Source organism: Rhinopithecus bieti, unplaced genomic scaffold, assembly GCF_001698545.2.
Source record: "Rhinopithecus bieti isolate Rb0 unplaced genomic scaffold, ASM169854v2 scaffold_15676, whole genome shotgun sequence".
Taxonomy (NCBI): domain Eukaryota; kingdom Metazoa; phylum Chordata; class Mammalia; order Primates; family Cercopithecidae; genus Rhinopithecus; species Rhinopithecus bieti.
In genome coordinates, this window is record NW_016809194.1 from 2,828,101 (window position 1) to 2,843,445 (window position 15,345).

At 46.5% G+C, this 15,345-nt stretch overlaps 1 long non-coding RNA gene across 1 annotated transcript in view; it reads left to right on the top strand.

Annotated features, from left to right (window-relative positions):
• The window catches only part of LOC108539858 (uncharacterized), a 48,599-nt gene extending 34,487 nt beyond the window's left edge, over positions 1-14,112 (top strand). The window contains exons 4-6 of the long non-coding RNA XR_001888502.1: positions 11,263-11,453; positions 11,638-11,733; positions 13,565-14,112. This is a non-coding gene — a long non-coding RNA (uncharacterized LOC108539858). The remainder of the gene's footprint in view (positions 1-11,262; positions 11,454-11,637; positions 11,734-13,564) is intronic.
• The last annotated feature ends 1,233 nt before the right edge of the window (positions 14,113-15,345 follow it).

Below are 15,345 nucleotides of genomic sequence, written 5' to 3' on the forward strand. Positions count from 1 at the left end.
GTCTCACAGTTTCACTGTAATATATAGACATGTAGATATATCACAGTGAAAATACAAGTTTCTATGTATCCATATCTAGTGAATTATAACTTTATTACTGGAAAACTTCAGATATTATCTCTTTGAACATCACTTCTCTCTATTCCTTTTATTCTTTTCTTCTAGAATTCCTATTAGCTGTATGTTGATGCCTGTCAGTGTACCTTCTATATCTCTTAGCTGCCCTTTCATATTTTAAAAAATACATTTTCCCTCTTTGTGTTGAATTATGGGTGATTTCTACCGTACTGCCTCCTAATTAGTGAATCTCTCTTCCACCATGACATCATAGAGTTTATCCAATACTTCTGAGTTTATGTATTTTTTTTTTTTGAGACTGGGTATCACTCTGTCACCCACACTGGAGTGCAATGGTGTTATCATGGCTCACTGCAGCCTCGATTGCCCAGGCTCAAGCAATTCTCCCACCTCAGCCTCCCAAATAGCTGGGACCACAGGTGCACGCCACTATGCCTGACTAATTTTTAAATTATTTGTAGAGATGGGGTCTTGCTATGTTGCCCAGGCTGGTCTCAAACTCCTGGGCTCAAGTTATCCTCTTGTCTCAGCTTCCCAAAATGTTGGAATTATAGGAGTGAGCCACTGTGCCCGGCCTGAGTTTATGTATTTTAATACCTATATTTTTCATTTCAATTGGTTCTCTTTTATAACTTGCTTTTGTTTTATTTTGCCTATTTATTGTTTCATAGTTTATGTTTTTATAAATGGTTGTTAGTCATTCCTTTATATCTGTGAGGATCCTAAACATTTCTTCAAGCACTTGTTAATAGTTGACATATTACATAATTTAAACATTTTTCTGTCTCTTCCCCTAGAATGTAAGTTTCAAGAAGGCAGTTGTATTAGTCTGTTTTCACACTGGTATAAAGAACTGCCCAAGACTGGGTGATTTATAAAGAAAAAAGGTTTAATTGATTCACAGTTCTGCATGGATGGGGAGGCCTCAGGAAACTTACAATCATGGTGGAAGGGGAAGAGGCACATCTTACATGGTGGCAGGGAAGACAGAGATGCAAGACCTGGAAAAACTGCCTTATAAAACCATCAGATCTCAGGAGAACTCATGGGATTATAAGGGATTACAATTCGAGATGAGATTTGGGTGGGGACACAGAACCAAACCATATCAGCAGTCTTGTTTTGTTGATTATTGTATCTTCAGCACCTAAAACAGTGTCTAGGACATAGTAGGTGCTTAGAATATTTGCCAAATAAATAATAAATTCTTTCAAAGGTCAGTATCACATTGCCCTATCATTTTCACTTCTTCTGAAGTGAATTTGATTCCTACCATTGCATTTTTAAATTACATTTTTTGATTGCCTTTCTTTTGTCTTTCTCTTGTGGGAGTTATTATTAGTAATTTTATTCTCTATGCTCATTCCCTTTCAACCTAGTGGTTTTGCAGTAGCTTCTTTTTGGTACTCACAGCCCCCAATTCAGAACCAGATTTTCAATTGTCAGCTCAGGTATCCATACTGCCGTGATTTTGGGACATTGCTGATCCCATCACTGAGCCAAAGGACCTCTTTGGCAAGGTTCCTCCTCAACTGGGATAAGAAGCTTTGTATAAGTCTCAGCCCCAGCATTTTATATTTCTGGTTCTTGGGTGTGAAAGCCCCACCCAGTTTCTGAACTGGGAACCCCTGGTCATGTATAGTTCCCCTTTTACCACAAGAGAAAACTCCTGGCCATCTCTGCCTGAGTGGTGACCTGGAGAACCTACAGCACCATTTCTGCTGTAGAATTGTATTTCTCTGTTTCTCTGATCCTTGGAGACGCTGATTTTTTTTTTTTTTTTTTTTTTTTTTTTTTTTTTTCCCCCCTGGAATGCAGTGGTGTGATCTCGGCTCACCACAACCTCCTGGGCTCAAACGATTCTCATGCTTCAGCCTCCTGAGCAGATGGCAGTACATGAACGTGCTACCATGCCCGGCTAATTTTTATATTTTTAGTAGAGACAGGGTTTCACCATATTGCTTAGGCTGGTCTCGAACTCCTGACCTCAGGTGATCCACCAGCGGCAGCCTCCCAAAGTGATGGGATTACAGGTGTGAGCCACTGCACCCAGCCAAGATGCTGATCTTTTGGAGCAAGGCTCGGACTTTCATTTTTAAAATTTTTGTATCTTATGTATTATTGTTAGGTGTTTGCAGTGGTGGGGGGGTCTTAATGCATGGACTTACAGTACCATTGTGCCTGGAAGGCGTTTGTGCCCCCCATGAAACCTACTGGAACAGCAGGCCCGCGGGTTTCACTCTGGAATGGCTGCAATGCTGACGTTGGAGGACATGTTAAAGCTCACCTAGCTCCACCTCATCTTACAGAAGCGAGGCCCAGTGGCTTGCTTCAGGCCCCGCATTTTGTTAGCCTCAGAGCCAGGAAGGTAGACTAGACTCCACGCCTGGGTCTTTGAACACTTGCCTTTGAACATCTGATGTTTTTCACGCAGAATGGCCTTCCTGCTTTGCTGCTGTCTGAGCCTCACAGTTTAAGGGTCAGCTCTAGTTCTACCCAGTTTTCTGTAGTCTTTTCTTCTTCCCCAGGCATATGGCACTTAAAAGGGAGGGAAAGAGCATGGGTTTTAATTATTACTTAGTGCTGACCCTGTAGTAGCTCTGCATGTGGGCTGGGCGGGGTGTTTTCACAGTTAATGCTGTGTGAACGCTCACATTTTGTATACGCCACTGCTCTCTAGTGGTCAACCCAGGCATCAACCATGTGGTCTGGAACAGTGAGTAAAGCCACCCCAAGCCGTTCGTAGCAAATATTAAGGTTCTCATAGTCATGACTTTCCTACCATTCATGAAAAAAAAAGTTCAAGTCCTGTTTATTTGATCTTTCAAAGCCAAATACATGATATTTATTTATATAATCAGAAACTATATATCCACCTCTCATTCTCCCATTGAAGTTGATCATTTAAGCAGCACTGTCCCATAGAAATATCACATAGGGCTGAGGCAAGGCATGGTGGCTTATGCCTGTAATCCCAGCACTTTGGGAGGGTAAGGAAGGAGAATTGCTTGAGCCCAGGAGTTTAAGACCAGCCTGGGCAACATAGTGAGACCCTGTCTCTACAAAAAATAAAAAAATTAGCCAGGGGTAGTAGTGCACATCTGTAGTCCCAGCTACTCAGGAGGCTGAGGCAGGAGGATCACTTGAGCCCAGGAAGTTGAAGCTGCAGTGAGCCATGATTGTGCCACTGTACTTCAGTCTGGGTGACGAGACTCTGTCTCCAAAAAAAAAAAAAAAAAAAAAAGGAATATAACATGAGCCACATAGTAACTTAAAATTTTCTAGTAGCCACATTAAAAAAATACAAAACATGTTAAATTCAGTTTAATGATATAATTTATTTAGCTGAATATATCCAAAATATTATCATTGTAACATGTAATCAATGTAAAAATTACTCATGAGATATTGTATGTTCTTTTCTTGATAAGTTTTTGAAATTTGGTATGAATTTTACACTTGTAGCACATTTTAGTTCAGACCAGCCACATTGCAAGTGCAGGTAGCCACATGGGACTAGTGGCTATTGCTTAGGACAGCAAAGGTCAAGGGCAGTGGTTTCCAAACTCCGTCCTTGCTATTGCAACCTCCGAGGAGGGGAGAGGAGCTGAAGTTTAAGTTGATCACCAATGGCCAGTGGATTTATCAGTCATGCCTCATAATGAAGCAGCTTCCATAAAAACCCAAAGAGATAATGTTCGGAGAACTTCCAGATAGCTGAACACATGGAGGTTCTTGGAGGGTGTCGTGCTCAGGGAAGGTATGGAAGCTCCATGCCTCTTCCGCCATATCTGGCCCTATGCCTCTCTTTGTCTATATTCTTTGTAATATTCTTCATAATCTGGTAAACATGTTTCCCTGAGTTCTGTAAGCCACTCTGGCAAATTAATCAAACCTAAAGAAATGTCGTGGAAAGCCCAGCTTGAGGATCTGTAACTGGTGTCTGGAGGAAGAGGGAGGCAGTCTTGTGGTCTGAGCCCTCAACCTGTGGGATCTGATGCTATCTCCAGGTAGACGGTGTCAGAATTGAATTGGAGGATACCCCTGCAGCTCACGTCTGCTGCTGAACTGATTGCTTGCATGTTGGTGGGGCAAAACCCCCAAGTATTTGGTCATGGAAGTCTGTTGTTTTTTTGAGACAGAGTCTTGCTCTGTCACCCAGGCTGGAATGCAGTGGTGCAATCTTGGCTCACTGCAACCTCCACCTCCTGGATTCAAGCAATTCTCATGCCTCAGTCACCCAAGTTGCTGGGATTACAGGCGTGCGCCACCACACCTGGCTAATTTTTGTATTTTTAGTAGAGAAGGGGGTCTTACCATGTTGGCCAGGTTGGTCTCAAACTCCTGGCCTCAAGCTATCTTCTTAGTTTGGCCTCCCAAAGTGCTGGGATTATAAGCTTAAGCTACTGAGCCGGGCCAAAAGTCTTCTGTATTGATGCTGTTGGTGGTGTGAGAGCAGAAGAAACACTGTTCATGTTTGTTCCACTCACCTTGGCTGTGGCCACACACCTTGGAGGATGGCATTGCAATTTTTTGTGCCTCCTTTTAAATGCAGAGTAATGGAAGCTGATAAAATACAAGAAGAGAAAGCCATTGTTTTATGGGGAAGGTCATTAATATCCTCCCAGGCTTTTAACAGGCCTAAATCTGAGGTGATACAGCATCAGTTTGTCCCATTTCATGGGGCTGAGGGACAGAGGAGGAAGAATCTTTTTTGGAAGCAGGAGTTTTCCCTCCTTTTGGAAGAGGAGTTTTACCTCTGCACTCTGGAAGGAGCATCTCCTTGGAGTAGCTCCAAGTTGCAGACTGGTCTCAGGGTCCTCTCATCTCCAATTGGTGTCCCCCTTGGTTCATCTCTCTGATTGCATGTCCTAGCAAGTCACAGTCCTATCCCAGGCATCAAGGCTGAATTTCAAAGTGTCCTTAAGATACGTCTTCTGGTCACCCTGTTTATAAATGCAGGCCTTAACTCTCCACTCAGCAGCCTCTAGGGCACTCATTAGTAGTTGCGTTTCTTTTTTCAAATATAACCTCTATGGTAGAGTCATAGTGTGGAAAAGATGCCAGCAGACTGAAATTTTGTAAATCAAATAATTTTGATTGCTCTGGGAGCTCACAATTTGAGGAATCCTATGGTGAATTCTTTTGTAGACCGAGTAATCAGCCCTCTCTTTGTTTTAAAATTCAAGTTTTAATATATTATCTTGCCCAAGGGAGATGATTCCACGCATATTAAAAATAAAAAAGATGCAAAGAAAAATCCCATCTTCAGCTCCCCTTCTGTATTTAAATGGTGGTCTGTAATCACAATCATCCAGCTCTCAAGCAATTACACTAAATATTAATGAAAGAACCCTAGTCACACAACTGTGCCCAAGGGAAGCTTCTGCCTGAAAGTCAGGGTTAATGGCCCAGCAATTGTTTTAATGGATTTTCAATGAAGTGTGAAGATGACAGGCCAACAAGGGTGAGGTTCCATGACAGAGCACAATTAGCATCTTGCCATTAGTACCTGACCTTGTTTCTATTTTTATTTCTTTACAATCGTGGTGAACCAATTCCTTGATTATTTATTTATTAGTTTATGTTGAACACAACTCAAAAGACCTTTGTTAACTCAGAGTAAGAGTGCCCATCTCCACTGCTTCTGCAGGAGAGGTGGTATAGCTTTGTTTAGTGGGGGGTGTTGATAAAGCCCCTCCTGATGATGCTCAGATGGCAAGGCTGATGCCCACGGATTCTAATGACTGACACACTGCTGCTTTCCACTGGCTCTTTCTAACTCCCTGGTCCTCTGGTTCCAACCCTGTGACTCCAACCCCTGAAGAACTGGGCCTGAGACACCCAGCTCCCAGTGACTGGTCCTCTGCTGGTTCTTTGTCCTCTGGAGTGATTGCTAGTGGTTACAAGCTCGGCGCCTGGAATCACATTGCCTGGGATAGAATCCTTCCTGTACTAGCTGTGTCTTTTGGCAAATCACTTGGTCTTTTGGTGCCTCAGTTTCCTCAGCTGTAAGATCAGCCCTTAGTGCCTGTGGGCAAGCCAAGGGCCTCGTGCAGAACTCCTCCAGGGTGCCCTGTCTTCCTCCCCCATTTTGAGTCCACGTTCTTAAACCCCAGGACTTTCCTTGACTCCCCTCTTAGCACTTCTGGGAACTCAGATTTTGCTCCCAATCTCTGGTTCCCTGACTGAGTCCCCTCTTTCAGAAAGGCTACAGAAACTCTTTTTCCTTGTTTTAAAATTGGTGTTCTAACCTAGGGATTGGCAGACCAAATCTGGCCCACAACTTATTGTTATAAATAGTTTTATCGGAAAAAGTCAGGCTCATTTATTTATGTATTGTTTACAGCTGCTTTCGGGCTGCCGCAGCAGAAGTGAGTAGTTGTGACAGAGACAGTGGCTCGCAAGTCTAAAATATTTACTATCTGGCTTTTTCCAGAAAACATTTACCAATCCTTGCCTGTTATCGGTTGAACTGTGTTCTCACAGAAAGATATGTTGAAGTCCTAACCTCCAGTACCTCAGAATGTAACCTTATTTGGAAATAGGGTCTTTACAAAGATAATCAAATTAAAATAAGGTCATTGGGTGGGCCTTAGTCAATATGACTGGTGTCCTTATGAAAAGGGGGAATTTAGATACAGAGACACACACACACACAGGGAAGATGCTGTGAAGGCAACACCCTGTGAAGAGGCAACGCCCTGTGAAGAGTGAGGCGTCTGTGCCTGAGGCTACCAGAAGCCTGTAGGGAGGCCTGGAACAGCTCCTTTCTGAGGGCAACTTGGTCTTAGACTTTAGGCCTCCAGAGCTGTGAGACGGTAGATTTCTGTTGTTTTAAGTCATCTGGTGTGTGGCACTTTGTTATGGCAGCCCTAGGAAATGACTGCACTGCCTAACCATCTCTTTTCTTCATTCCTCATTGTTCTTTTATGTAACACATTTGTATGTTGTGCCAAGTGACTTCAAGGTGGCCCTCATACACGAGGCAATGGTGTCACCACCCAGTGTGTTCATTTTGCCTGCGGCCCAGAAAGAGCTGATGATCAAGACTGGGGAATTGCAATAGAGAAAGAGTTTAATTCACATAGAGATGGCTAAATAGGAGACCAGAGTTATATTATAACTCAAATCAAATTTTGGAGGCTAGAGTTTTTCAAGGTTTTTTTGGCAGGCAGGGGGAATGGGTGTTGCCGATTCGTTGGGGATGCAATTCTAGGGCTGCGGAAAACAGTCCTCGTGTGTTGAGTTCACCTCTGGGTTGGGGAGCCACAGACTGGCTGAGTCTTGAGCCACTTTTCCAGGTGGGTAAGTCTGAAAAAGGTCTCAAACCAATCTTAGGTTCTATAATAGTGCTGTGATCTGCAGAATTGGGGAGATTGCAAATTTTCTGACCTCTGGAATAATGGCTGGTAATAGTTTATGTCTACACCTCAGCAGCAGCTAGGCTCCCCTCCTCCTCTTAATCTGGTGGTCTTTCATTCGTACATTTTCATTAGTAAACCGTCTTTCATTTCAAAGGCAGTTTAGTTTTGGGGAAGGGCTATTACCATTTAAACTATAAACTAAATGTCTCCCAAAGGTAGCTTGGCCCATGCCCAGGAATGATGGAGGGCAGTTTGGAGGTTAAAGACAAAATGGGAGTTGGTTAGATCAGATCTCTTTTGCTGTCATAATCTTCTGTTACAATTTTTGCAAAGGCAGTTTCAGCAGGGCCAGTCGTCAACTCATTTAACAGGTGATGGAGGCTCAGAGGCTTTGAGGGCCTTGTGCAGGAGCCCCTTGTAGGGCAGCAGTGGGGAGAGAACCAGCAATTCCCGAGGGCCCCTTCTGTGTTTTCCTCACGTCACTTCGCGGCCCCCACAGCCAGCTGAGGAATTATAGGAAGAATCAGGCAGTTAAAAGTGTGCTTTCTCTCCCACCTCCCTTCCCTGTCTCTGTAGGCTACTGAGCCACCTTAAGGAGTGTCACTGTTGGAACCAGCCTGCATGGGAGGTGGAACATCTAGGGAAGTTGTTTCTTCCAAGGACAATGCTGGCCTCACCAGTGTGTGGCAATAAGAGACAGGATTGCTCTAGAGGCTGAAATTACCTTTGCAAAAATCATAACAGAAAATTATGACAGCGAAAGATATCAGACATAACTGACCCCATCTTGCTTCTAACCTCTAAACTGTCCTTGTTCATTCCTGGATATAGGCTGAACTAGCTTTGAGAAGGAATTTAGTGTATAGTTTATATAATAGCCCTTCCCAAAAGGCTAAACTGTTCTTGTAAAACAAATGAAAGGCCACGAGCCACCAAGTCAAGACAAGAGGGGCTAGAATTCTAAATATTACCAGCCATTATTCCGGAGGTCATAAGATTTGCAACTTCCCCAGTTACTCTTGAAGGTAACATCACTATTGTGGAGACAAGATCTGCCTTTTGAGATATCTTTTCAGGTTTTTACATTTCTAACAACTGGATGGCCCCACCTGGACCTGCCAGCCAGTTCTGGGGCCCCCACCCAGGAACTGACTCAGCAGAAAACAGCTTCGACAGGCCAACCAATCAGTACTCCTGAATCACTGGCCCCCTACTCACCAAATTATCTTTAAAAACTCTGATCCCTGAGTTTTCCAGAAGACTGATTTGAGTAACAATAAAACTCTGATCTCCCACACAGCTGGTTCTGTGTGAGTTACTCTTTCTCTGTTGCAATTCCCCTGTCTTGATAAATTGGCTCTGTTTAGGCAGGAGGCAAGGTGAACCCCTTGGGCGGTTACAGGACCTCTTCTTCGGCACTGTGGGGTTTGCTGGGGCCTGAGGGGGGACAATGGGAGGGGTCTGGAGGCTGTTCCAGCGTATAAAACCATTGTGAAAGTTGGCACTTGCCCTGGTTAAGGCTTGGTCTTGGATGCTGTGGGTTCTCCTGACCTCTGGCCCCAGGTGCCCATGCAGTCTGAGGTTCTTGCAGCCATGATCTCTGTTTCTTCCTTGTTCTGCTGTTACAACGATTCTTCCACGTCATGGACATTTTGTCAGTTATGACAGGAATTTGGGGACCACGGGTAGGGACAGTCATCCTGAAAGGGATGATCTCCATTTTATAGAAGAGAAAACTGAGTCTCTCTGGGGGTGGGTCTCACAGCCATCAGGGATGACGGTGGCACTGGGAGCAGCCCTCATGGCTCTGCAGCTTTTGTGGTCACCGTGGGCTGAGGTGGGGCAGTGTCCATGTGCTTGGCCTCTTTTCCCATCGAACGTCATTCAGAATGTGATTCCTGTGTGTGTGGTGGGGTGAGGAGAGCGAGAGCCCCAGCATAGACTCTGTGAATGCCCTCCTCCATGCACTGACTATGGAAAGTGCTGGATGCACTGAGTGTCACTAGCTAAGGTAGGGGAAGATGGAGAACTAGAGGGAGAAAAACCAGAGTGTTTTCTGGGGAAGAGAAGAAGCAGGAGGCAAAAGAACAGAAGAAAAAAGTGTGAAACTGACCTTGGGATATTAACCTATCCCTCTCATCCCTCCTTTGTCTCTGTACCCCTCCCCTCAAAGTTGAAGGAGGTGCCACCATCCCAGCCTCAGAGATGCCAGTTCCTGAGACTGCCCAGCCCTGGTTTGGCCTTAGCAAAAAGGTGTAACCAGGGGCTGCAGCTGTCCTGGAACTGTGGGAAAGCCTGGGGTCGGGTGTTGGGGGATCTGAAGCTGGGGTTGAGGAGGAGCTGATAGAAGGACTCTGGGAGGGAAGGTCCCACCTCAGCAGGGTGGGACAAGTGCCTGGCATGTCATTGTCAAAGGCGTTGGAACCAGAGTGACTCCATCTTGAATAGGGGCTGGGTGAAATGAGGCTGAGAACTGCTGGGCAGCATCGCCAGGAGGTTAGGCATTCTCAGCCACAGGATGAGACAGAGGGTCACAAGATGCAGGTCACAAAGACCCCACTGATAAAACAGGATGTGGTAAAGAAGCTGGCCCAAACTTGCCAGAACCAAGATGGTGACAAAAGTGACCTCTGGTTACCCTCACTGCTGATTATACGCTGATTAGAATGCGTTAGCATGCTGGAGACACTCCCATCGGTGCATGACAGTTTACAAATGCTCGGAAGTTACCATGTACATCTAAAATGGGGAGGAGCCCTCAGTTCCTAGGGAAATCTCTGCCCCATTTCCCAGAAAACTCATGAATAATCCACCTCTTGTTTAGCATACGATCAAGACATAAAAATAGCCAGTAGCAGCCCTCGGGGCTGTTCTGCCTATGGAGTAGCCACTCTTTTATTCTTTTACTAATTTTTTTTTTTTTTTTGAGACAGTCTTACTCTGTTGCCTAGGTTGGAGTGCAGTGGTGTAATCTCGGCTCACTGCAACCTCTGCCTCCTGGGTTCAAGCGATTCTCCTGCCTCAGCCTCCTGAGTAGCTGGGACTACAGATATGAGCCACCATGCCTGGCTAATTTTTGTATTTTTAGTAGAAACGGGGTTTCACCATGTTGGCCAGGCTGGTCTCAAACTCCTGACCTCAGGTGATCCACCCACCTCAGCCTCCCAAAGTGCTGGGATTACGGGTGTGAGCCACCATGCCTGGCCTATTCCTTAACTTTTTAAATAAACTTGCTTTCACTTTACTCTGTGAACTTGCCCCAAATTCTTTCTTGTGTGAGCTCCAAGCGCCCTCTTTTAGGGTCTGGATCAGGACTTCTTTCCAGTAATATCCTGACAGTGGTTAGGGAGCAGGGCTGCTCCATTCCTGCCAGCTGGAGGCTGAACAACAGCTCCCAGATACGCTTATGCCCTCATCCCTGGCACTAGGAATGTTCACATAGATCAAGAGGGACTTTGTCCATGCAGTTAAAGATCTTGAAGTGATTAGCCTGGCTTAGCTAGGTGGGCCCCAGGTAATCACAAAGGTTCTCATCAGAGGGACCCAGGAGTCAGAGTCAGAGGAGAAGCCATGAAGATCCGGGAAGCACAGACTGGAGGGATGTACTCACAGAGACTGGACGGCTGTGCTTTGGAGGTGGAGGAGGGGCCAAGGCAGGCCATGGATTGTCTTCCCCATGCTTTGGAAGGAACCAGTCCCGCTGATGCCTTGATTTTAGCCCCATTCGCCTTATTTTGGACCTCTGACCTCCAGGACTGTAAGAGAATAATACTGTGTTGTTTTAAACCTCTGAGTTTGTGGTGCTTTTTTGCATCAGCTGCAGGAAACAGAAAATGCATTGCCTAGATGGACCCTCTGGCTCCCCACCACCCAGGCTGGAGTGGCAGAGGCTGCCAGGAAGAGCCAGGAAATAGGTGAACCCGAGGCCACTCCCTCTCCAGCCTGAGGCAAGCAGTTCTGGGAGGCGTGGGGCCGCGTGGGGCCTGCTAAGGACAGCAACTCTTCCAGGTAAGGTTGGGGTCGTCCCTGTGCCCAAGGCAGGAAGGGATCTGAAGCCCAGCCACCCCTCCCTGACCCTCAGGACACCAGCCCCACTGCAGGGGCCCTCCAGCAGCTGCAGAGCTCCTCTAGCACCTGGTGTGGCACAGCAGCTGCCTTTATCTGATGATACTTCACTGACCACCTAATACAGGCCAGGGCTGCTGGGAGGCCAGGAATATGGCCATGAAGAGCACAGCACGATGTTCCCTCCATCATGTGTGCATGTTCTAGTGGAGGAAGACTGATGGTAAGTAGGTAAATATATGTACATCAGGTGGTGGCAAGGGTTATGGAAAAAATAAGCAAGAGATGGTCATAGAAAGTGGTGGGATGGAGGGGAGGCAGGGAGGGCTGGATAGAATGCAGTTTGAAACACATAGATCTCTGAGGGAAGGAAGAACATTCCAGGGATAGGGACCAGGAGGACACAGGTGCCAGGACAGGAGCATGCTGGGCATTTTTAAGGACAGGATGGAACCCAGTGTGGCTGGCGTGGAGTGAGAGGTGGGGAAGGGATAGGAGCGGGAGTGTGGACAGAAGATGGCCTGGGGCCCTGCGGGTATTAGCCGGGCTCACAAGGGAGCTCTTGGAGGGTTCTGAGCAGAGGAGTGAGCTGCTCTGCACATTCCAAGGGTCCCTCTAGGAGACTTGAGATACCTCCTTGCCCTGTTCTGCAGCTGCGCTGGCTGCAAGGCAGAGATTTGGCCCTCAGTTAAATTGCAGGGAAGACAGAGGAAGAGAGAGGAAGGCTCCATTCTCCTGTTTCTTGCCCATTTCTCCTCATTAGTGGAACCCTGCCTACGCATGGTCTTCTTCACTTGTATGCAGCTCCCTGCCCTCCTCAATACCTTACCAATCATTTACACTTTAGTAAAATCGAGGCTATACATCCCGTGACCCCTTCTCCAAAGTGAGGAATTATGTCTCCAGAAAAGATGTGTTGAAGTCCTCACCCCCAATTACTGCAGAATTTGACCTTATTTGGAAATGTAGTCATTGTAGATGAATTAGTTAAGATGAGATCATGCTGGAGTAGGATGGGCCCTTAAATCCATATGAGTGATGTTCTTTTAAGAAGATGATGTGGGCCAGGTGTGGTAGCTCATGCCTGTAATCCCAGCACTTTGGGAGGCCGAGGTGGATGGATCAGGAGTTCGAGACCAGCCTGGACAACATGGTGAAACCCCATCTCTATTAAAAATACAAAAATTATCAGAGTGTGGTGATGGGCACCTGTAATCCCAGCTACTCAGGAGGCTGAGGCAGAGAATCACTTGAACCCAGGAGGCAGAGGTTGCAGTGAGCTGAGATGGCGCCACTCCAGTCTGGGTGACAGAGTGAGACTCTGTCTCAAAAAAAAAAAAAAAAAGGAAGATGATGTGAGATACAAGGGAGGAATGCCATGTGAAGATGGAGGTGGAGAAGGGATTAGGCAGCTGCATGCCAAGAACAAGGCCAAGGATTGCTGGAAACCACTGTGAGCTGGAAGAGGCAAGGAAGGACTCTTCCCCAGAGCCTCTAGAGGGAATGTGGTCCTGCTGACTCCTGGGTTTCAGGCCTCTGGCCTCCGGAGTAATGAGAAAATGAATTTCTGTTGGTTTAAGCCACCTGGTTTGTGGTACTTTGTTATGGCAGCCCTGGAAACGAGTCCCAGGGATGTTTCTTAGGGCCTGATTTCTAATCGTAAAATTTGAGATTTTATCCCATTCAAAGAAATATCCTAAGTCTTATTAGCCTACTAGTCAGCCTTTACCTGAGGACAAAGAGCTTTGTTTTGGGGGAATCCTGGTGCTGTATGGGAATTCCGAAGGGCACATTTGGCTCAGTGGCCTGGATGTCTTACCTTTGGGAAGTAGGGAGCTGGGAGGAGCCCAGCTGGACCCCTGCCCCTCTGTTGGATGGGTTTGGCGTAAGGAGTGGGTATTGGTCAGGTGTGGATACAAAGGCTTGGCCTTGCGGTGGCAGAGAAGGTTCATAAAGGGGCCTGGGGGAAATGAAATTAGATGCCAAACTTTGCCTTTTATTTATTTGCCTGAAGATTAAGCTATTCACAGGTTAATCTGCAGGTCCGTTCACAGGCCAGGGACACAAAATGATGGAGACAGAGTCCCCTTCAAACAAACACCACACATGTATGTTCACTGTGGCATCATTCACAATGGCAGAAGGTGCAGACAACCAAATGTCCATCAGTGGCTGAATGGAGAAACAAACATGGCACACCCACACAATGGAACGCTCTTCAGCCATAGATGGAATGAAGTACTGCCCCATGCTACAGCACGGACCAACCTCGAAGACATCATGCTGCACGAAAGAAGTCAGCCAGAAAAGGCCACATACTGTATGATTCCTTTCATGTAATATACCCAGAATAGGCAAAGCCGCAGAGACAGAAGACAGAGACAGAGACAGATTGTCAGGGCTTGGAGGAGGGAGAAATGGGGAGTGGCTGCTTAATGGGTATGGGTTTCCTTTGGGGTGGCGAAAATGTTCTGGAACTAGGTAGTGGTGATGGTTGTCTAATACTGGGAATGTGCTAAATGTCACTGAATTGTGCAATTGAAAATGGTAACTTTTATATTATTTTACTACAATTTAAAAAAACAGAGTGAGAGAAGACAATCAACAGAGAAAGGCCGGGCGCGGTGGCTCAAGCCTGTAATCCTAGCACTTTGGGAGGCCGAGACGGGTGGATCACGAGGTCAGAAGATCAAGACCATCCTGGCTAACACGGTGAAACCCCGTCTCTACTAAAAAATACAAAAAACTAGCCAGGCGAGGTGGCAGGCGCCTGTAGTCCCAGCTACTCGGGAGGCTGAGGCAGGAGAATGGCCTGAGCCCGGGAGGCGGAGCTTGCAGTGAGCTGAGATCCGGCCACTGCACTCCAGCCTGGGTGACAGAGCAAGACTCCGTCTCAAAAAAAAAAAAAAAAAAAAACACAGAGAAACAGATACTTAACATATGCGCTATGAAGACCAAGAAGATGGGCTAAGGAGGCAGAGAGTGATGAGGAGGGTGTTATTTTATGGGGTAGTCAAGGCTGGCCTTTCTGAGGAGGATGTGTAGGGAGAGCCAGGCACTTGGCTGGGAGGAGACCCTTCCAGGATGTGGAGGAGGAGCAGCAAAGGCCTGGGGCAGAAGCTTGAAGGAGTGCTGGGGAACCAGCAAGAAGCTACCGGGACTGCAGCTGCAGTGGGAGGGGGCGGTGCAGGGAAGTGAAGCGGGGCGGCGGGGAGAAGAGGCCAGGCACCTGTGACCACTGTCAGGGGTGGGAGCAGAGGAGTGGCGGGAGGGGCGAGCGTGGAAGCAGGAATTCAGCCAGGAGGCTATTGTAGACAGGGATCTGTTTCTGAAGATCTATCAAGACCGGAGACTAAATGCTTGCTTCTTGCTTTGGCTGTGCTGATATTAATTACAGCTCTGCAAACGGCCTCTCTCCTGTCCTCAATTCCAGTGCTGCAGAGTTATGATTAAGCAGATCTGTCACTAAGTGAGGATTTTGTTGTGCTTTTTGAATGCAGTGCCTCGGTATGTTCATTTATTTTTCATTCAAGTTTGTATTGAACGATGCATTATATCTCACATGGTAGGTCTCCTGTGCCCCACTGCCTGGGGCTCCCTGTCCCTCTCCACCTGCTTTCTTTTCCCCCATTGTACTTACTTATCACTACCCAACACATTGGACATGCATTTGGCATGCTTGGTTTTATGTGTCAAACTTGGCTAAGCTATAAGACCCAGTTATTGAAGCAAACGCTAACCTAGTGTTGCTGTGAACATATTTTATAGATGTGGTAAGCACTTACAATCAGCTGTCTTTAAGTAAAGGAGATTACCCTTGATAGCTTGGTGGGCC